We start from the raw sequence: 23,083 nt of genomic DNA, 5'->3' as shown, positions 1-23,083 counted from the left end.
ATGTAGTTCCCATCTTCAAAAAAAGGAAAAAAAATAGATCCAGGAAATTACAGACCTATCAGCCTGACCTCAATACCTGGGAAGATTCTGGAAAAGATAATCAAACAATGAATCAGCGAACACCTAGAAGCAAACAAAATCACTACTAAAAGCCAACATGGGTTTGTCAAAATCAGATCATGCCAGACAAATCTGTTATGTCCTGAGCCTGTGGAAGCAGGCTTGGGGCATTACAATGGTCCTGGGCAGGTGCAAGCTGCCTGCGACCAGACTGGCTGTCGCCAGCGTGCATGCGCGGGTGCTGGCGCGCCAAATGTTGCAGATTGGCCTGGGAATGGCCTATAAAAGAGACCGGGAGATTTGGGCGTTGTCGGCGTCTTGTAACCAGTATGCTGAACAGAAATAAAGAAGTTCCTGAGAACTACAACTGCTTCTCATGTCACTGCCATTTCGCGAAGGACGCAACACTGGCGACGAGGGTGGGATTGCCTTACATCGACCGAAGACAGGTGTAAGCTTACCCGAGAGAGTCCTGAGCCGTAGGAACGGCGTTGACTCGGCAGCTACCCACCAATCCAGCGAGCATCGGGGGTAGGCTGGCTGATAGACCCTTCCTTTTCTACAAAAATGGCAAAAGTTGGAAGACTTTCAGAATTCGACGTCTCGCATCCGGAAAGATGGGAGTCCTACGTAGCCAGGGTGGAAAACTATCTTAAAGTCAACCAAGTAAGAGAAGATAGTTTGAAAGCCGCCACCCTGCTGTGCATTTGCGGTCAAGACGCATTCGAAATCACTGAAAACATAGCAGCAGCTGTACCTCTAGAATCTGTTAACTACTCAGATCTCAAAAAACTACTCAAGGAACACTTCCAGCCGAAGCTGTCCGTCATCGCTTGGCGCCACACCTTCGAACAGAGGGATCAGCGACCCGGAGAATCAGCCAAAAATACATTGCTGCGCTGAGAAAAGCCGCTAAACACTGCGAGTTCAAGGATCTAGAAGAACGGCTGAGAGACAGATTTGTATGCGGACTGAGGCATAGAGAATTACAGCAGAGACTTTTTGCTAAAGAAGACTTATCATTCCAAGATGCCTTGAGAGAGGTTACTGCAGAAGAGGTGGCGGGCGGCGCCATCAAGAACATGAGGCCGATCAGAAGCACTCCAGAGACTGCGTCCGTGCATCAGGAAGGAGCCCAAAGGAACGCAGAGGAGGATCCTGACGATGAAGTAGACCGTCTCTACCCCACAAAAGAAGGGAAACAGAAAGGAAACTCTTCAGCTCTCCCCAAGTGCCTCGGTTGTGGAGGTCGCCACAAGAGGACCGACTGTAGATTCCGCTCCGCTATCTGTAGGGCATGCGGAAAGCAGGGACACATTGCAGCTGTGTGTCTGGGCCATCAGAAGGTACAACCTCAGGAAGAATTGCGCCTGAAAGGTACCAGGGTTCCCAGCCAAAACAGGGTGGGGTTCTGCACTTCGCGAAGAAGCATTTACAAGACAGGCACACACAAGCCCATCAAGAAAAAGCTGTCACTTAAAGTGAAGCTACAAGGGGTTCCATTGGCTATGGAATTGGATACGGGTCTGCACTTTCGATCATTTCCATGCACACGTTTAGGAAGATTTGTTCTGGCAGCGGATTTCAGGCCAAGCTGAGGCCTTCCGACATTGTGTTAACAGACTTTCAAAACTCCAGAGTGTGTGTTAAGGGGGAGGCCACTCTTAACATACAGTAAAAGGATTTTGAAGGTCCACTAGATGTAGTAGTAGTAGGGGGGGAACGAACAAGTCTCATAGGACTCGATTGGTTTGAGGCCTTGGGAATACACGTCACAGAGCTCAATAGTTTGCAAACACTTGACCTACAAGAAGTCTGCAAAGAATTTGCAGATGTTTTTAGCCCCCAGCTGGGAACGTACAAAGGACCCCCTGTGTCACTGAAGTTAGACCCCACTGTCACCCCTATTAGAATCAAAGCAAGAAGGGTTCCTTTTGCTTTAAAGGGTAAAATTGACACTGAATTAGACAAATTGATTCAGCAAGGAGTCTTAGAACCTGTCGACTCCAGTCCTTGGGAGACCCCCATTGTCACGCCTCTTAAGGCAAATGGGGACATTCGCATCTGTGCAGATTACAAATGCACTCTAAATAAGGCATTGCAGCAACATGCCTATCCTGTTCCTGTGGTCAGTCATATCTTGGCCTCCCTCAAGGGGGGGGCGCGTTTTTGCAAAGCTTGACCTAGCTCAGGCGTATCAACAGCTGCCTGTTGATGCTGCTGCTGCTGTAGCTCAGACCATTGTGACCCATAGGGGGGCATTCAAGGTAAAGAGGTTACAATTTGGAGTAAATGTCGCTCCTGGAATTTTCCAAAGCGTAATGGAAAACACAATACGGGGTATACCAGGGGTTTGCCCCTATTTTGATGATGTCTTAATTGCAGGGGACTCTACACACAACTTAGCTGAGAGATTAAGGACTGTTCTGCTAAGGTTCAGGAAAACGGGCCTCAAACTTAAGAAGGACAAATGTAAAATTGGGGTGCCTTCTACAGATTTTCTGGGATTCAAAATCGATGCTACCGGTATTCACCCTGCTGAATCCAAACTGGAAGCCATTATGCATACCCCTAGGCCAAAGTCCAAGGCCGAACTATAGGCTTTTCTGGGCCTTCTGAATTTCTATAACTCCTTCCTCCCAAACAAGGCTAGTGTAGCCGAGCCTCTTCACAGGCTCTTGGACAAACAGGCAGTGTGGCAGTGGTCACAAAAACACGAAGCAAGTTTCAATGAGGTCAAGGCCTTATTCACTTCTAACAGTGTGCTTGCACATTTCAATGAATCCCTTCCTGTGTGCATCGCTTGTGATGCTTCTCCTTATGGGGTGGGAGCCGTACTAAGCCACCCCAGATCAGATGGAACTCAGGTCCCTGTTGCATATTACTCCAGAACCTTGTCTTCTGCTGAGCGAAATTATGCTCAAATAGACAGGGAGGCTTTAGCTGTTGTTGCTGGAATCAAAAAATTCCATGATTTTTTATATGGCAGGCATTTCACGGTCTTCACTGACTATAAGCCTTTGTTGGGACTGTTTACCACACATAAACAAACTCCCCAGATCATCTCCCCCAGAATGCTGAGATGGTCTATCTTTCTGTCTGCCTATGATTTCTCCTTACTTCACAAACCTGGGAAGGAAATGGGCCATGCTGATGGCCTCAGTAGATTACCCCTGCCGGTAGTAGAAGCTGACCCTGCACCAACTATCAATATCCTCTCCATTCAGGCCTTGCCTGAGTCTCCTTTAGATGGCAGGGATGTGGCTGCTGTATCAGCCACAGATCTCACACTTGCACGTGTCCTTTCTTGGGTTTTATCCGGATGGCCAGAGAGCTGTCCTGGCACTGAGTTTCAGAGGTTCTGGTCCAAAAGGAACGAATTGTCCACTTTCCAGGGTTGTCTGCTTTGGGGAAGCAGAGTTGTCATTCCTACCTCAATGAGGACTAGGTTCCCTCCACGAGGGTCATCCTGGCATTGTACGCATGAAGGCGCTTGCGCGCAGCCATTTGTGGTGGCCTGGGTTAGATAGAGACATTGAAGCTAAGATGCATGCATGCCACCTTTGTCAACGCTCGCGCCCTGAAATGCCCCAAGCTCCTGTACATAGATGGGAGGAAACACAGTCTCCATGGTCTAGGGTGCACATTGACTATGCTGGGCCCTTTCAGGGTCAATTCTTCTTGGTCCTAGTTGATAGCCATTCAAAATTGCTTGAGGTTGTACCTGTCTCTTCCACCACCACTGCAAAGACTATTCAAGTACTGAGGGGGATTTTTGCTGCACACGGGCTTCCAGACGTCCTCGTGTCTGACAATGGCCCTCAATTCACTTCTTCCGAATTCCAAGCTTTCTTACAGGCTAACATGATTCGTCATGCCACCTCTGCCCTTCCACCCGTCCACCAACGGTATGGCTGAACGCATGGTTCGCATCACCAAGGACGCCTTGAAGAAAATTACCTATGGAGACTGGCATCACAGGTTGGCTGACTTCCTCCTTTCTTATCGCACTACACCGTCCACTTCTACCGGGAGGAGCCCAGCTGAACTTCGTTGGGGGCGCAAACTGACCACCAAGCTTGACCGGTTGCATCCGGACAGACTTCCTTCCACACTCACACACCCCAGGGCACCTAGACAACTGCTTGTGGGTGCCCCGGTCTGGACTCGTAACTATGGGCCTGGCCATTCATGGGTCCCCGTAGGACAGGTCCTCTGTCCTACGAGGTGTCCCTGGACAACGTTCGTGTCCTGCGTCGACACATTGACCAGCTCCGCACTAGATGGGACCTTCCCACTGAGACTCCTGGGTCTTTTCCAGGGGGGGAGGGGGACCCTTTAGGGCAAAGGGAAGAATACGGGCTGCTGCCCATCATTAACGAGGAAGCTACAGACAGCTCATTCCAAAGTTCCGCGAATGCTCCAAACAGGAATTCACGGAGCCCAACTAGAACTCAGGCACCAGTGCCTACTTCAGCCAAGGAGTCACCCCGGGCGCATAATCACTACTCACCCGCATCACTCAGTACTCCAGTCAGGGAGGATATCCGGGAGCATCCAAACAAACCACACCCTGCAAGAGAGCTGGCACACATTCCCTCTAGTTGGCCCGACACTACCCCTGTCCCTAGAAGGGGGCAAGCACACAGGGAGGTGGTCGAGGAACCAAATCCCGACTACAACACCTCTGACTTCACTCAGGGGACAACTGAGTTTTGGGACAGCACTGAAAACCCCACAAGCCCGGGGACAGAACGGGAACAAGGGGAAAGACAACCTCCTGACAGGTCTTGGACGGACCTGGGAGGTTCTACAGAATCGCCCAACAGTGACAGTCACTTAAGAGGGTCAGAGAGCCTGCAGCTAGGCAGGACAACCAGGTCAAACAGAGAAAGAAGCCCTGGCCTGACGAGCCCGGTGGGCAAACAAGCAGGCCAGGCATTGGAGCACAGTCCTTGGGAATCACCAGGGTGTAACAGGGGGGACAGGTATGCATCACCCCTCAGTCAAGGGGTACTAGGCAGGTACCCAGAAGTCAGGAGGTCACAGAGAGCCAGAAGATCTCCTAAGTATTTAGAAGATTTTGTAACTCTACTGGCAAAACAGAGTTAACAGAGAACATTCCTGTACACATAGGAAAATAGAACACTGGGAATGATAGAAGCAGAGGAAATAACTGGCACTAGGTAGTATGGGCACTATGCTCGCATTAGGTTGTATGTTATTATTGTATAATCATAATCTTAGCCGGGGGGAAGGGGTATTATGTCCTGAGCCTGTGGAAGCAGGCTCGGGGCATTGCAATGGTCCTGGGCAGGTGCAAGCTGCCTGGGACCAGACTGGCTGTCGCCAGCACTTGCGCGCATGTGCGGGTGCTGGTGCGCCAAATGTTGCAGATTGGCCTGGGAATGGCCTATAAAAGAGGCCGGGAGATTTGGGCGTTGTCGGCGTCTTGTAACCAGTATGCTGAACAGAAATAAAGAACTTCCTGAGAACTACAACTGCTTCTCGTGTCATTGCCATTTCACGAAGGATGCAACAAAATCTTATTGCATTCTTTGACCAATTGACAAAATTAGTGGATCAGAGGAATGCTGTGGATATAATTTACTTGGATTTCAGTAAGGCATTTGATAAAGTAGATCACAACCTACTACTCGGTAAGATAGAAAAATGTGGGGTAGACAGCATCACCACCAGATGGATCCGTAGCTGGCTGAACGGCCATACTCAGCATGTGGTCCTCAATGGAACTGCATCTATATGGAGGGAAGTGTGTAGTGGGTGCCCCAGGTCCCTGTTCTAAGCCCAGTGCTCTTCAATATCTTCATCAACAATTTGGACGAGGGGATAGATGGGGAACTTATCAAATTTGTGGATGATACCAAGCTGGCAGGAATACCCAACACTCCAGAAGACAGGCTTAGGATACAGGAGGACCTGGACAGACTTGAACACTGGGCGCTATCTAACAAAATGAAATTCAATGGTGAAAAAAGTAAGGTTCTACATTTAGGCAAGAAAAACCAAATGTACAGGTATAGTATAGGTGGTACCTTGCTCAATAGTATTAACTGTGAGAGAGATCTTGGAGTCCTAGAGGACAATCACTTAAATATGAGCTAGCAGTGTGCTGCAGCTGCCAAAAAAGCTAACTCAGTGCTGAGCTGCATTAACAGAGGGACAGAATCAAGATCACGTGAAGTATTAATACTACTTTACAATGCCTTGGTAAGGCCACACTTGGAATACTGCATCCAGTTTTGGTCACCACAATGTAAAAAAGATGTTGAGACTCTAGAAAGAGAACAGAGAAGAGCAACAAAGATGATTAGGGGACTGGAGGCCAAAGCATATAAGGAAAGGCTGCTGGAATTGGATATGTCTAATTTAATGAAGAGAAGGATGAGGGGGGACATGATAGCAGTGTTCCAATATCTCAGGGGCTGCCAGAAAGAAGAGGGAGTCAAGCTATTCTCCAAAGCGCCTGAAGGCAGGACAAGCAACAGATGGAAACTAATCAAGGAGAGAAGCAACATACAACTAAGGAGAAACTTCTTGACAGTTAGAACAATTAACCAACGGAACAACCTGCCTCCAGGAGCGGTGAATGCTCCAACACTGGAAGTCTTTAAGAAGAGACTGGACAGCCATTTGTCTGAAATGGTATAGGGTTTCCTGCCTGAACAGGAGGTTGGACTAGATGACCTCCAAGGTCCCTTCTACCATTATTATTATTATGGATCATCACACAGTCAGCCAGATGTTTAGACTGGATTTGTCATTTTGTCTACCTATCGAGTCCTTACCAGGGACCTGGGATGATGATGATGATGATTAATATTTCACTTATTGATATTGGGCAAAATAGAATACTCCTAGGGCAATCAGAGGCGTGATGGATTCATAGGAAGATGGAAGTCCTATTTGTTCTAACTGCATATGCCAAATTTTGGACCAAAATTATACCAGTCCTAGGGATGGCATAATTATCTTTCATTGAGACTATAGAAAGGAAAGGAAATATTTTGAACCATCTTCTAGGGCTAGACCTAGCCACAGTTAGCCTTCAGGCATTTTGTCCCACCAAGAAACCTCTTTTTTGCTTTGGCAAAAACAAAAAAGGGGGAAAAAAGGAAAAGAATAAGAGTTTTTATATCAAATATGTTTTTTTTAAATTATAATAGATGAGTACTAGCACTGATGATGTTACCTAGTTTGGATAATGAAATGTCTGCAAGAAAACAAACAACCTCAGAGAGCACCAAGGACCCCTCGTGTCAACCCTGAGCTACAAATATTCTCATTTATTATAATAGATGTAAAAAAATGAAGACATTTTGCAAAGAAAAAAAGCTGAAAACTTAAATTGATTAAATGCAAGGTACAAAATTAAGAGAAAAAAAATGCTTTAAATGTATGAGGCAGCTGAGACAAAATAGATGTCATAAAACTCCAGAGGAGTCAAATATTGGTAGCCAAAGTTAGAAAAGGCAGTCATAAATCATATGAAGATTTTCTGATTTTTTTTCTCCTCAGTAACAAGGATAGACTGTTATTGAGGATAGAATATTATGTATCCAAACTATAAGGATGTTCTGTATATAATGGGCAAGCAAAAGCAGTCTAGCACTCAGCAGAGTGAGGTGCTTGTTTTAGGGGAATGTAGTGTGAGGCATCATACCAGCCTTTTAACTATCTTCTTATTATAACTCAAATTCAATAGAAGACACTATTTTGTCACTAGTATTGTAAGATTCAGTGTCCAATCGGTCAGATTAATACATGAAATAGAAAATAAGATCTCCTATATTTGGTTTTTTTTTTTTTCTTAGATTGATGTCTTGCCTCTCCACCAAATGCCTTGAGTAGGAGAATGTAAGAAAACAGACTATATAATTCTGGACATTCTTTGTATTTGGATTAAGGAGAATGTGGGTGGAAAACTCACAAAGGCTTTTACCTGTGCAGAAAGACTTGTAAAATCCTGAAGTTATATGGGAGATTGTATCAAATGTAATTTCTGCCCCCACCCCTAAAAAAAATGAATAAATAAAACTGGAAAAAAAGTCAAAAGAAGGCAATCAAAATAATGAGAGGTTCCGAATAACTTTTCTAGAATAAAAGGCTCAAATATTCCTGGTTTTTAGCTTAAGGGGGCAGGGAAGCAAATGAAGGGGGTCTTGACTTTATGAAATCTAACATGGAATGGAGATATGGGTAAGGAGATATTTTTTTTCATTGAATCAAAATATTAGAAACATGGGCCAGCCAACAAAGCTGATTAGAGATGAAAGAAAATAGTCTTCACACAGAATGTTATTTTGCTACCACATGATATGATGGTCATTAACTTGGATGGCTTTAAAAGGTGTTTGATAAATCCATGAGAGGCAGGACTGTCAAAGGAATGGGTTTTGAAGATTCAATGTTATTTTCAGGTTGGGGGGAAAATGCCTGAAATTGCACATTTAGTTGCAACAAACAATGGTAAAGAGCACCATGTTTGGTTGACCAATGTGAAATAGAAAATGCTGGACTGAAATGACTCTTAGGTTGGTTCAGCAATGTTGTTCTTATAGAGTTGCCCCTCTTTTTTTTTTTTTTGCCAACCTTGTAAATGGTCTAAATGAGTATCCTAATCTTAACTCAGCAGGTTCATAATGCAGCTAACTATGCACAGAACTTCATCTTAAGCATTTACCAATCCAGTATTAATTCATCCTTGAAACATGGGCTATTTCTCTCCAAAATACCAGCCTACATTTTTGAAGCATTATAATAATTGCACTAGTCTTGAATTGATACCAAATAATTTGACAGAAGTTATAATTGTGCTATATTGTACCCACACTCCTGGCTGCCAAGTTGCTACATAGCTCCTACAGTATTTGTCTTTTAGGTTGAATAATAGTGACTTTTTCTTAAAATTTAAGTGTAAATATCCCACAGTTAGACCATGTATATCCTTATACAGACATCATTACAGTACTAATTATTTGAATTATGTTCTTTGAAGAGGTGGAGAGTAAGGAGGAGGAGAAGGAAATATATATATATATATATATATATATTCAGAACGAAATGATTTTAGTTTTCAATTATCAAAACAAGTTGATGTTACAACTTGGCAAAAGAATATGCCTTCTGTCCAGCATTTCTCTCTAGAGAATATTAACACTGTATTTTCTTCTAAGCGGCTGAGGCATGTGTAAGGTGTTATAATTCTTCTGTTTGTAACCATCCAGAGGTGTTAACATCATTGTGGAGAAGCAGCTTTGCTGTGACAGACAGGAAACAGGAACTCTTGTGTGCAAACATACTGTGGGTTACAGTTTCTTGTTATAGTTTAGTATTAGCCAAGGAGACTTAAAATTCCGTATTTGTCTTTTGTCTATTCAAGGCAGGCCTTTCTATAATCTTGTATTTGTGCCTTCTTCTAATTTGTTTCTATGGAATTTTCTGAAGAAAGACAGAATTTTCAACCTGTCAAGGACTTATAGTAGCCTCATTCAGGCATTCTAAATTTAAATTTACCTACATTCATACATAGCATTTGGGATGAGCTCTGTAACTGCATTCATCTGTTCACAATCCTTTGCACAATCATAAATTCTGATGATCTGGGATTCTCAGTTGTGTACAGCACTGGAATTATATTCCTTCAGATGTATCTGGATTACAGGTTTTTTTTCCAGTTCTGCCAATTCAAGTTGGAAAATGAATGGCTTGAGTGGATGGTTGCCCTCGTAGTTCCCCTCAGAGTTCAGTTACCAAACTTCCCAAAATAGTTGTACTGGAGTGCCGGGTATTGTAACTTTTAGCATAGTCTGGGAAGAATATTCTCAAGTCTTCCTGGAATCATTCAAGATTTGTAAATAGCATTTCCTGCAATAGTGCACCCTGAGTCTTGATAATTGCAACATTTTCATGAGTAAGAGGATATGTTGCACTTCTTTGCTGCTAGCCTTCAGTTACCACAGTCAGCAAGAAGTGATATAATGAATCCGCCTGTTGCTTGCCAAGTGTTCACCCACAATAAATGCATCCATACTAACTGATTTCTCATTAAACTATGAGTTTAAAAACATCAAAATGTCATGTTTTCATACATACCTGTACTCAAAGATAATTTCAAGGATTTTACAAACACATCCAGAAATACATTTTCTTGAAAGTCAGGCTGCTTTAAACATACTTGGATTGAATGGCCAAGAGGTGTGTGAACGATGAGCAAAGCTTGTGTGTTGTAAAGTTCTGATATTTTTGTTGCCCAGGAAATAAAAGTCAGATCTCTTCAAACAGATCAAACTCCTCAAGCATTCCTAAACAAGAACATTGTTGGTAAAATACTTTTCGTTTCTGAAAGCAGCATTTGTATGGCATAGAAGGTCTCCTAAGCTACACCATTTACTCTGAATTAGTATCTGAGAGATAGATAGATGGTGTATAAATTTAATAAATAAATCCTAAAGTGTCCACAAAGGGATTGGTTTGGAGATCTTCGGAGGTGGCAGAGCATCAAAGACCACTGTTCTATTAACTGTCTGCACAATCTAATTTGAAATGTAATTTACTGAATTTATCTGTTTCTCTATTTCAGCCTGGCAAAAAGTACTGCCTAATGTCTTGATAAGCAAGTGAATGAACAATGTTTGAAAATTACCAGCCTGATTTTTTCAGTTACCAATCCCAGATAAGAAAAGGGAGTCTGTTAAGTCATTGTATGCCCATGAATAACATGCTGGAGATAGGTAGCATGTTGGCAGTGAAGGAACTTTTCAGATTCATGCATGTCTGTTCTTTCTGTAGGTCTCTGTCTATTTAATTCATGCAGACATTCTTTGGAGTCTAACCTTGCCCTCCCTGTTATTCTGCTGAAGACTGTTTTTTCTCCTGCTGCTATTGGTTACCTGTTCCTTTGGTCCAGCTGATGCTTGGTCATTGCCAAAACAGCAGACTTTGGGATTCCATGGACCATGGACAAGATGAACATTTCCAGATTGTGGACTAATGACTGTGTCAGCAATGCTAGTAATCACTATTGTAAAAAATATCATGAGCCCCGAGGCACTTTAAAAAGTTAAAGGCCTGTAATCTACTTCACTGAGAGGCACCTGCCACAAAAATCTTTTTGCCTCGATAAAAAGAACACACCATTGTAAATCTACAATGTTTGTTTTTCAGTTATCACAACTCTTTGTTATTTTTGATTCAATGGACTAACACAGTTTTCTTCTGGCAGCTAGTGTTCTGGATTGTCACCATTTTTTGTATGTTTAAACTGACAATTTCCTCAATAATCCAGGATGCAGAGGTCTCCTCTTCTCCAGCCTGCATTTGACACACACAGCATCTCCAGGATACAATCACTCTACACATCTCTTCTGTCACTGAAATTGAGTGACTTGTTTATTTTTGTCTTCACTCCCAACATTATTTTCATATGCACTGATTCTAAAATTATGTTTAACTGCCTTCATTCGCTAATGTACATAAACATGTACATATACCTTTCACCCACACGTTATCTTCTTCTTTTAAAGCCATCCAGCTACTGTCAATCTGCTAACCAGTCAAATGGTTGTCCAATCTATTTTTTAAAATATTCACTGAGAACTTCCACTCATTACTTCTTGTCCTGCCTTCTGGTGCTTTGGAGAATACGTCAATCCCCATTTCTCTGTGAGAGGCCTTCAAGTAATAAAGCAGCATTATCACTTCTTATGCTCTTGATGTTATCCCCCTGTTGATGCAGCCCCTGACTGCATTGGCTGTTTTGGCAGCTACAGTACATTGCTGTACTGTATACTTAAGTGGTGGACACTTAAATCTCTCTCACAGTTACGACTGTTGAGCAAGGTATCATCAATTCTGTACCTATGCATCTGTTTTTTTTCCCTATCTAAGTGCAGAACCTTACTTTTCTCATCACTGAACTGCATCTTGTTGGATAGGGCCCAATACTCAAATCTGTCGCGATCCTTCTGAATTTTGAGTTTATCTTCCAAAGTATTAGCAATTCCCCCCAGCTCGGTGTCACCTGCAAATTTAATGAGTTCCCCCTTAATCTCCTCATCTAGATCATTTAAGAAGATGTTGAAGAGCACAGGGGCCAGAACTTTGAAGTATCCCACTGTATGCTTTCCTCCATGTTCCATTAAGGACTACATGCTTGAGTTGGTCAGCCAGTTGTGAATCCATCTGGTGGTGATATTGTCTATCTCACATTTTCCTATCTTATCAAGAAGTCTACTGTAGACTTCTGCAGTCTACTTTGTCAAATGCCTTACTGAAGCCCAAATATACTATGTCCATAGCATTTCACTGGTCCTCGAATTTAGTCACTTTATTAAAGAAGGATTTGACAAGATTTGTCTAGCATAATCTGTTTTTAATAAACCCCTGCTGGCTTGTTCATTTCTAGGTGCTCACAAATCCACTGCTTGATTATCTTTCTCAGAATTTTACCAGGTATTAATGTCAACCTGATTGGCATTGGCATCAGCTATGCTTCTTACGTTAATGTACAAATTGATCTCTTCTCCCTCATTTCTCCCATTTCCCTTCACATAACATAATACAATTTGAGGCTAATTTGTTAATAACCAGGCAGGTAATCTGCTGCTTCATCATATAATTTATATAGATGTGCAAACTCTCACTGCATCAGCATGTTCCTTTGCATTTTTCCCATGTCCTTCCAACCGCAGTAAAAATTGGAAAGTCTATTTTGAAATGGGCGACATGAAATACAAAAGGACTTTGTTCTTGACAAGCATGGCACCACTGTATCAGCCTGAACTTTTCCCACATCTCCACATCAACCCAAATGGGTTGCCACTATTTAAGAAATGAAGAGATCATTCATCAGGAGATGTTCAACAATGATTTCAATAACAGATACAGTTGGAAAATGCTATCCCTATTATCTCCCATGGCTCTTAAAACTGGGTGCATTGGGGTATAAAAGCAGTTTACCATGGATTTCAATGTGTGTATTTCCTTGGAGAGATCAGCCAAAATAGACTATTGTAGCACAGACAGGAAGGGATGTCATTGGCTACCTCAAACTTTTGTATCAAAATGCACGTATTTGAAAACGATATGTTCAAATGCATACAGACTGCATGTTAGAGAAAATGATATTCTGTACATTAGGGAGATTTTCTACAAAATCTACATTGTGGAAAAAAGTTGCACCCAGTATTCCATGTATCAGAAAAGTTGAAAACTATAACAAATGTGGAGTTTCTAATAGTCTCTCTCTTTTTTTTTTACTTGCAAACATTTGGGAGAATGGAATCAGAATAGATTTTTTTTCTCTGTCTCTAATATATAAATGATTTCCCCCTACTATCAATCAACTTTGAGTAGGATTATATGATTTTTCAATGCAGTGATTAGTGTGTGCATTTCCTTTGTAAATGAGCATGATTCCAGGCTGTGATAACCAATGGGAATGATAAAGAAGCTGCACTTGGCAACCAGTGCTTGGTAGTTCCAGCTGAAATAACTTCTCATTTAGATAATCCTACTTTTCATCATCCCTCATCTACAGCCAGCCCAAATATTTATATTTCAACAATGCCAACTTCTCACAAATATATTTAAACTCTACATCTTTGACATCAGCTTAGAATTAAAAATTAAGATAACATAGCAAGATGATGGTAAAAACATATCACAATTACATAATAAAATTATAAACGATCTAGAAATGCTATCAAAATTATTTCTTCTCACTGCAACAAGCAGTGATTTATGAGTTTATGGCAGAAGAGAAATTAGCAAACATTTCTAAAAAAAAGCATGCTCGACAGTAAGAAGTATATTTTTGGATACTTTTGAAACGATGGAATAAATGTATTTGAATTCATTTCTGAAGCTGTCCCTTCCACCATATGATATTAGGAAATTCATCTATTTTCACGTCAATTCTCCTCACTTTAGAGGGAAATCTGAGATTGGAAATTTGTTTTGAATGTCACAACTGATTGGAGCTTGCAAGCTGTCAAAGGAACAATCCATGTCTGTTTATCCCAAGCTTTCTTTTAGCAGAGTAATTTACAGCAAGAAGAGTCATTTTGTTGTGCATATTGTTAAATAATTGGGAATCAGAAATTCTTGCAAGTCTGTTGCAAATCATCCAGAGATCTATTGATGATAGCCCCAGATCTCTTTATTGCATACCCTTACTCAAAATTAAAGCAAAGAGATTCAGAATATGTTAGCTAACCATTACTGCCATTACTACCATTACTACCACCAAAATTTTAGTTCTCAAGATTGTTGTTCTACGCAAAGATTGGGCCATTTGTTGGTATCATTACATCAAAGCTGTCAAATTTATGAAGTGCACTGTCTCCTCTTACTTTCCTCCTAGTTTTCAAAGTGTCTTCTCATTATTCACCTACTTTCTGCTATGAAAGGAAAATGGCAATAGAAAATATGGATGCAACCATAATGCTGATCCTAACAGATCCATTATTCTTTCTGTTGGATCAGCATTATGGCCAAGTTCAAAGAAACATCGCCAGGAAATTCTTTTAACCTGTATCTTCATTGCTGCTAACTTATAATAACTGCTATAACAGACAGTGTGCTTCCCAATAATCCACAGCAAAGTAGTCTGTGAGCTCTTCTTAGGAACCCAACATATTTCCTTTAATTTGTAATATGTATCTGCAGATGTACAGTTGGTGCTCTTCCAAAGAATATTAGTGGCTTAGAAATTCCTTACAGCAAGACTTATTATGTGCAAGAGGAAGGGGCTTCTAAACAGATGGTTCCTTTAATAATTAAAACAAAGTGCTAAATTTTATCTTGTTCCCTCCATTCTTTCCATTTGGATGGGGGAAAAAAATACTTTTCTACTGCCTAAACTGTGACTTCTGACTTTGGGAATCTTGCTTGGTCAAAAGTTTGCTCACCAGGATAGATGGGCTATAATCCCATTGAGTTTGAGAAAATCAAAAGAAAGTATCTGAAAGGTTCTGCTCAATTATTTACCCACAAAGTGACAAGCTAAATGCAGGAGTCAGTCAAAGAAATTAACTTTCTGCCTTGCTTCCCTATTTTTTTTTTAAAAAAAGGCATGCATCAATTGGAGATGGGAAAAAGGTATCACATTACCTGTGCAGACAAGAGAAGGAGGGACAAAAAACCATCTGGAAGTGATAGTCAGGAGGGTTACTCTCTCTCTCTTTCTCTCTCTCTCTCTCTTTCTCTCTCTTTGGCGGCGCCCTTTCTAAGTTCTGTCTCTTTCAGCTGCTAAATTTCTCCCGGCAAAGAAGGAAATTCACAAGGCTAATATCAAGAGTGATAGCTGCCTCCAATTCTATTCCTACTTCCCACCCACTTCTCCCCCACCCCCACGTATCAAAGCAGCCAATGAGTTGGCTGGCTGATTTTTGCATATGTGAGTCAAGGAAGGAGTGGGCAGAATAAGAATTTTCAAGGGCTGCATTCTCTGCTGCCTTTCCAAGAAAGTGATGTCTGCACGATTTGCCAGAATTCGCCAGAAAAATCTGCCTAAAATCCCAGAACAATATATATTCACGGGAGCAGCGTCCTGTAAAGTATTTACACAACGTGCATAGATAACAAACAGCAAAAAGCCACCTAGTTTGCCCAAAGGCAGGGCCCTGTGTTGCCAGACAGTAATGGACATAATGGAGTTTCTTTGCTTGACAAATATAGCAGGTTGTGGTAAGGATAATATAAAGGAAAAGGCTCCTGTTACCGGGCTCCTATGAATAATTCATCCAAGTGATGGTCAAATAAAACAGATTTCTGAAACAACTAACAGCATTGGTATTGGGCAATGGAAACAGTGATGTGTAAGACACGTGGGCAAGCTGTTTCACGTTTGCATGCAAAATATTACTTAAAAGGAAAAAACAAAGTGAACTTTTCTCCCTAATTCTAAGCTGAATTATTTCTGTTAGAAAATAAATTAAAGCTGCAAAGATGTGGCCCAGAAGCCTCATCTGATGTGCAGGCATACCACTTTCCTGCTTGCATCCAGAGATTTACTAATAGGAGTCAATGGGTTAAAAGAAAGTGAACTTTTCTCATTAGGTCTAAGTTAAATTATTTCTGTCGGAAAGGAAATTAGGGTATATTTTATTTTACTCATCACATTTCTACACCAATCATCTCACCTAAGTAATTCTTACGTGGCCCATAAAATCTCATCTGTCTCTCTGAAAACCAGCTAATGGCAAACAGAGTGCAGCCACACTATTTCTCCCTTGATCTGCCCTGTGACATGGTGGATTCATCAGAATTCCCAGCTTTCCTCCAGGTATGATCTGTCAAAAAGTACAATGTGGCATACTAATGTATATTTTAACAATTCCTATAAAAAGCAGGTTTTTAAAAACAGAAGTGAAATGACCCACCACTACTACTGGATTCAATATTCCCATTTAAGTCTGAATCTGTGCAGCGCCCTCATGCGGGCTGGAGCAGAACTACACCCTCTTGTCTCTGAAATTGTGGCAGGCTGTGGATTGACTCCATTCATCCAGGAAGACCAATAAGTCCTTTTGGATAGGAAGAAGCCTAACGGAGTTTTCTGTGCCAGCACATACTGACGTGACCCAGAAGTTCCTCCTGGGCTTTCATGCATTCTTGTCTGCTTTTGGTTTTGGCTGGTCCCATGGTTGCTGGTACTCAACTCTTGGCTTTTCTCATGCTACTGAACGAACTCTGACACCTAAGGGAAATGTTTATTTTCATACAGTGATCGAAGTTCCAAACTGTGACAGAAATGGCTAATATAATAATAATAAAAATAATAACAAACCAGTCTTTCCCAGTCTGGTGTTCTTCAGATATTTGTGATTGTAATTTGAAGAACTCCCAAATTCTGTCTGGTGTTTTGGATGTTGTAGTCTTTTACATCACAGAAAGCCAGTTTGGGGAAGGCTGAAATTTGTTCTTACTTCATGCAGTGCCAGGCACTGTTTGCAGATAAGGCTGATTATCAATGTCTCTAGGCTATGTTTTTCATAGCATAGATATTAACTGGTGATAACTCTTATTACATTGCCAGGGAATGGAATGTATTAGTAAATTGGTAAAGCCTATTCATAAGGTCCAAAGGTTTATTCCCAGTGGCTGTTACTTGATCTTCATGTTTGAGTGAGCTATTGAGTTCTTTTTCTGCTTTTAGCCCTTTTGCTTTATTTCCCATGACTTCCCTAGCATTATTAATGTTTTGGCAGTGATGAGCTTTAAAGCTCTGAATGGTTCAAGATTAAAATAGTTGCAGGACTGTCTTCACTCACCCTATGAGCCTGCTCCATTACAGGAGTTTTTCTTCTGTGTCCCAACAATTCCTGAGGTTGGAATCAAGTTCAGGCATAAGCTTCACAATCTGAAGGGTTAGTTTTTTTGTTTTTTGTTTTCACTTGTTAAGATTTTATTATACAAATAGTCCTTGACTTACGACCACCACTGAGTCCAAAATTTCTGTTGTTAAGCAAAACAGTTGTTAAATGACTTTTGTCCTATTTTGTGACTTTTTTGCTACAGTTATTCAGTGAATCGCTACAAGTGTTAAGTTAGTCACATGGTTCTTAAGTGAATTTGGCTTCCCTACGACTTTTGTTTGTCAGAAGGTCACAAAAGATTATCACATGGCCCTGCAACTGTCATAAATATGAGCCAGTTGCCAAGGATCTGAATTTTAATCATGTGACAACAACAACAACAATAATAAAGTTGGAAGGGACCTTGGAGGTCATCTAGTCCAACCCCCTGCTCAACCCTATACCATTTTAGACAAATGGCTGCCCAGTCTCTTCTTAAAAACTTCCAGTGTTAGAGCATTCACAACTTCTGGAGGATAGAGATGCTACAATTGCCATAAGTGTGAAAAACGGTCATAAGTCATTTTTTTAGTGCCGTTGTGACTTCAAACAGTCACTAAACGAACTGTTGTAAGTGGAAAACTACTTGTAATTTCCTATTTTTTTTTAAAAAAAAACTATTCATCAACTATGCCTTTCTGCACAGCATCCATGACCCTCATTAACTGATTCTGGTTTGCTTTGCTTCTGCATGCATTCACTCCTTCTGTTCAAAGACGCCCTTCCCCACCCCAACATGGGTTTGTTGTGCATCTTGGCATCCATATAATAGTGTTGCTAATTTCAAAAACATTTTAAAAAATTAAGTTGCTGTCTTAAGATTTAAATTTTTAAATTGCTATTCAAATGTTTTACAATTCCGTTGGTTATTGGAATACAGTTATTTTATTCTATATGTGTGTTTGTTTATATGTTTGCATGCTTAGTTATAACAAGTTAATTTCTCTGAAACAAGCAGAGATAAAAAGATGGTCACTTTTTTCATAGTATGGCACTGAGTCTAGAACTGATTCCAAGACAGTAGCACTATGGTGGCGCATTAATTTTGATGTAATGAAGAAGGAAAAGCCTTTCTTCACTACAATTACTGCCTATGGTTATAATTTTTGTTGACTGTCTGGTTTTATGTTTTGCCTTGTGGCGAATTCTAATTCTAGAGGGACTTGGTGTTATTTATATTGTAAATTGTTGAGTTGTTCCAGATGCAGGAGTAAACAAGTTTAATAAACAAACAATTCAGGATGGGATTTTATCTGATATGGGGGGGCATGGTTTCCTCGTGACACGTCCGGCCTGCAGGCTGGCAGTTTGACAACCGTATTTTAGAGAGTTGTTGAGGCCACCTGGAGATTTATCTATGTCATCAGGGTCACATGAGTAATGCAAATGGGTGTGGAGCTTTCTTGAAATTGTTGAAAGGACTGTGTTGTAGACTGGAGATAGATGATGTTGTATTCCTCCCTCTCTGTTGAGAGAGGGCTGTTGAGTTTTGATATAGATGGCCTCTTCTCTGAGATTCTGCTCTGATCTGCTGGTTGCCATGCCTTGGATGTCAGACAATATATGTTGAAAAGCAAGTACACAGAACATAGGTCCATGAGTGCACTATTCATATACCGGTAGTACATGATGGTGTTGCATTTGTTTCTCTGGATACCAGGAATTTGTCTCTCCAAACTTGGGGAAGGGAGACTAAAGTGGGTTCCCCATTTTTCAGAATGCTCAGCTTTGAGCAGGATTGCTGAGAAATTTTGAAATCTGTAGGAATGAAGAAGGAGTAAGTCAGCCACAATAGGGTATTTTTCCTACTGCAGCTTTGTACTTCACATTATCCCTCTGCATCCCTTGGACCAGTGATGATAGTTTCAATAACACAAAGTTCAATTAGCTGTCCTACTGGATTTTGCCCATGCTATTAATCACCTCCCCTTGGATTTCCCTCAAAAGGTAGCTAGAAGCTGCTATTACATACAAATATGGGAAACTATTTCAAAACTGGCAAACCATTTCTGTCCCTGAGGCTTTCTACAGCTCTTGTTGGATTTTTTAAGTAATGTAGTGTTTATGAAAGGATTTTCTCTAATAGCTTTCTCAGAATCACTATTCAACCTTATTCACATCGTTCATTATACTTTCTGGTAGTCCAAACTAATTGTGTGGTTAAAGGAAATTGAATCATGAGGGCTCCCAACATACAAATAAATCAGGGATCCAGATGAAGGCTCTGTTTCTAGCCCAGCTACAGCAAAGTGGCTCTCAGTATTGCAGAAAGTTTTATATAAATGAATTTTAGCATTAGAAATGCCTGTTTGACTTCTTTTTTAAAACCATAAGCCTCAGCTTGACCTTTTGAATGTAAACTTTAATTTCTTTCAGTAAAAATAATCCTTGCTTAAGTGATTCTGCCTTTAAGCTCCAAATCTCCTTAAGCCTCGGAGTGCCAGGTTTTGGTTGCCCGGTGAGCCACATGTCTGGAGCTGCTATTGTGGCATTTTTGTGCGAAGAACATCTGCATGCCTAAATTCCCACTACTGTATAGTCAGATTGCTTAGTTTATCCCAATATAGCCAAGGTCGTTATAACAGGAAACCTCACCCTCTTCCTCTCTTTCATGACCACATCTGTGCTTCAAAAATGTAATGCAGAACCACAATGGAGTCTTTGACTCCATCCATGAGAAACATTTTATTTGAGACTTGAGCAAACTGGCCAGGCAATGGGATTCTTGCTTTCAAGAATAAATGCTGTAGGGCAATTTCCCATCTACTGACTGATAGACTCTTCTAAAGTCACCTTGTCGTAGCTGAGCCATATAAAGCCTGCCTCTGTTACCATTGCTGTATTGACTGTTGCTACTTTGGTGGAATGATAATTGAGCAATATGTGATTACCAGGGGAATCTGGTATGACAAAAATATTTTTACTAGTGAGGATCATACACAGATAGTCCTTGACTTATGAACACAACCGAGCCCAAGATTTTTGTTGCTAAGCAAGACAGTTAAATGAGTTTTGCCCCATTGTATGACCTTCTTGACCTATTTGTTAAGTGAATCATTGCAGGTGTTAAGTTAGTAACACAGCTGCAAGTGAATCTGGCTTTCCCATTGAATTTGCTCATCAGAAGAGTACAAAAGGGGATCACATGATCCTGGGACACTGAAACCATTATAAATACATGCAAGTTGCTAAGCATCCAAATTTTGATCACATGACCACAGGGATGCAATCATGTGAAAAACGATCATGTGAAAAACGGTCATAAATCACTTTTTTTCAGGGCCCTTGTAACTTTGAATGGCCACTAAACAAACAGATAAATTTGAGGACTACCTATAGGTCAGACTCAGTCCTCATATCTGTATGCTACTATGACTTATAATTGGCTTGTAAGTATTTGAACTTCATAAACAAATAATTATTGGCAAGTGAAAAAGCTGCAGGTTTGTGCCACGTTTTGGTACTAAACATTGGTCAGTTTTTTATCCCTCTGTCTGGTCCCAGATGGCCATAATTCAAGACTAAACCTGATTTACTGGATAGCAACTACCTTGGCTGGCGTTTTTGGGCATCTGCCTAGCAGACACTTTCTTTCCTTTCCTTTTTCATTTTAAATACTTAAAATAAACCTGCAGTGGGCAAATGTGGCCAAAGCTCCTGTTGGGGAAGTGAAGGGTGAACTACTTCTACTCTTTTGATATTCCTCTCCCACACATCTCCACCCTATTCTTGTCCTGGTAAAATTAACACAGAGGTACATGTAATGAGCAGCGAATGTATACTATATGTTCATTTCTCTGCAGCCACATATTTAACATTTCATCTTTTTGACACATTATAATTATATTTGGTGTCTTCTGGGGAATCTGAACAGGCACCTTTTATCTTATGGATTCCTCTTGCCTATTTAAATTCTTGAGTTCCTGGAATCCTAGATTGTATAGGAGCTACCACATATATGCCCTTATTGAGCAAAGTATACTCCATAATGTACATTTACTGGAAATAAAAACAAGCAGCCACATAAAACCTAAATAATACTAATACTACTACTAATAATAAAGTTGGAGGTCATCTAGTCCAACCCCCTGCTCAGGCAGGAATCCCGATACCATTTCAGACAAATGGCTGTCCAGTTTCTTCTTAAAAACTTCCAGAGTTGGAGCATTCACCGCTTCTGGAGGCAGGTTATTCCACTGGTTAATTGTTCTAACTGTCAGGAAATTTCTCCTTAGTTCTAGGTTACTTCTCTCCTTGATTAGTTTCCATCTGTTGCTTCTTGTCCTGCCTTCAGGCGCTTTGGAGAATAGCTTGACTCCCTCTTCTTTGTGGCAGCCCCTGAGATATTGGAACACTGCTATCATATCCCCCCTCGTCCTTCTCTTCATTAGACTAGACATACCCAATTCCAGCAACCGTTCCTTATATGTTTTAGCCTCCAGTCCCCTGATCATCTTTGTTGCTCTTCTCTGTTCTCTTTCTAGAGTCTCAATATCTTTTTGAGACTTTTGTCAAAATGAACCAATAATGGAATTTATTTATTTTTAATAATATTTTATTGATTTTCTAATTTTACAATTAAACATTTAAAAAGCAATGTAGTGACTGGGTAATCAATGATTCCATAACATACATAAATCTTTAGCAGAAATCTCAAGTTACAACATCAGATATTTCCTCTCTTTATCCGTTAATATCTACTATCTCATATTGAATTAATATAATTCTTATTGTTATCAACTAAGTAAAACCATCTTTGTTACATTTATCAATAATTTTGAACATATACATATCTTAATTGTGTTTACATTCAATCTTATATACATCAATGTCCTGCTGTAGCTTTTTCCCCAGGCTTTAATTTCCCCTCAATATTCAACTTAACATTTGGAATGTTATAGTTTCTAAGTTTTAGGTAACTAGAGTTTCCCTTATCTCAACTTCTACATTTTCCCCTTTTTATAACAAAATCTAATATTTTAAATATACATCTTATCTATTTGCATATAATCTTATTCTATTTTAAAAATTCCCTTTTTTCACCATATTAAACCAAAAATCTATTAATCTTATTACACATGTTACCTATTCAGTTATAATACCACTTTATTTTCTAAAAAAATCATCTATATTTGACCATCTTCAACCTTCTAATCAATAGTATAAAATCCCCCCTATTAAATCAAAACCCTTGTTTCTTTCAGCCTTACTCTGGCTTTTTTTCCTTTGCCAACTAACCATCCATGTCAGTACTTTTAATTCATCAAACAGTTCTCCCTCTATTATTGTGTGTATTATTTGAGTTAAGAAAAACCATTTAATTACAATTTTTTGGAAGCACTAGCTTTCTTTGATTGCCTCCCCATTATTCCAGTTTCCCACAGTTGTCCTAATAAGTTTATCTTCCATTCAGTCTGTTCTTCTTCCTTTTCCTCAAGTTTCTTTTGATTTATGAAAAAAATCTTTTCTATTTTCAATGTTATCACTCTCTTTTCTAATTTCCCCATTGGCTGGATCTGTTGGTCAGTCAGGTCCTCTGTCTTCCATTTCTTCTGTTGCTTTCTGCATTGTTGGGTCTTTGGTTGTAGTCAAAATCCCTTCCCTCTTTCCTCATAGGGGGAGAAATACTTTGGGCAGCTTTT

At 40.5% G+C, this 23,083-nt stretch overlaps 1 protein-coding gene across 3 annotated transcripts in view; it reads right to left on the bottom strand.

Moving 5' to 3' along the window:
* HRH2 (histamine receptor H2) overlaps window positions 1-15,356 on the bottom strand; it is a 64,493-nt gene extending 49,137 nt beyond the window's left edge. For all 3 annotated transcript variants that reach the window (XR_005555106.1, XR_005555105.1, XM_039330451.1), the window contains exon 1: window positions 15,196-15,356. The gene's annotated coding sequence lies outside the window, so the exon portion shown is untranslated. The remainder of the gene's footprint in view (window positions 1-15,195) is intronic.
* Window positions 15,357-23,083: the final 7,727 nt, after the last annotated feature.

The sequence above is a fragment of the Crotalus tigris genome, unplaced genomic scaffold, assembly GCF_016545835.1.
Source record: "Crotalus tigris isolate CLP2741 ecotype Arizona unplaced genomic scaffold, ASM1654583v1 scf7180000024427.8105951120:4207309, whole genome shotgun sequence".
Lineage (NCBI taxonomy): Eukaryota > Metazoa > Chordata > Lepidosauria > Squamata > Viperidae > Crotalus > Crotalus tigris.
This window is presented reverse-complemented; position numbering and strand designations above follow the sequence as displayed.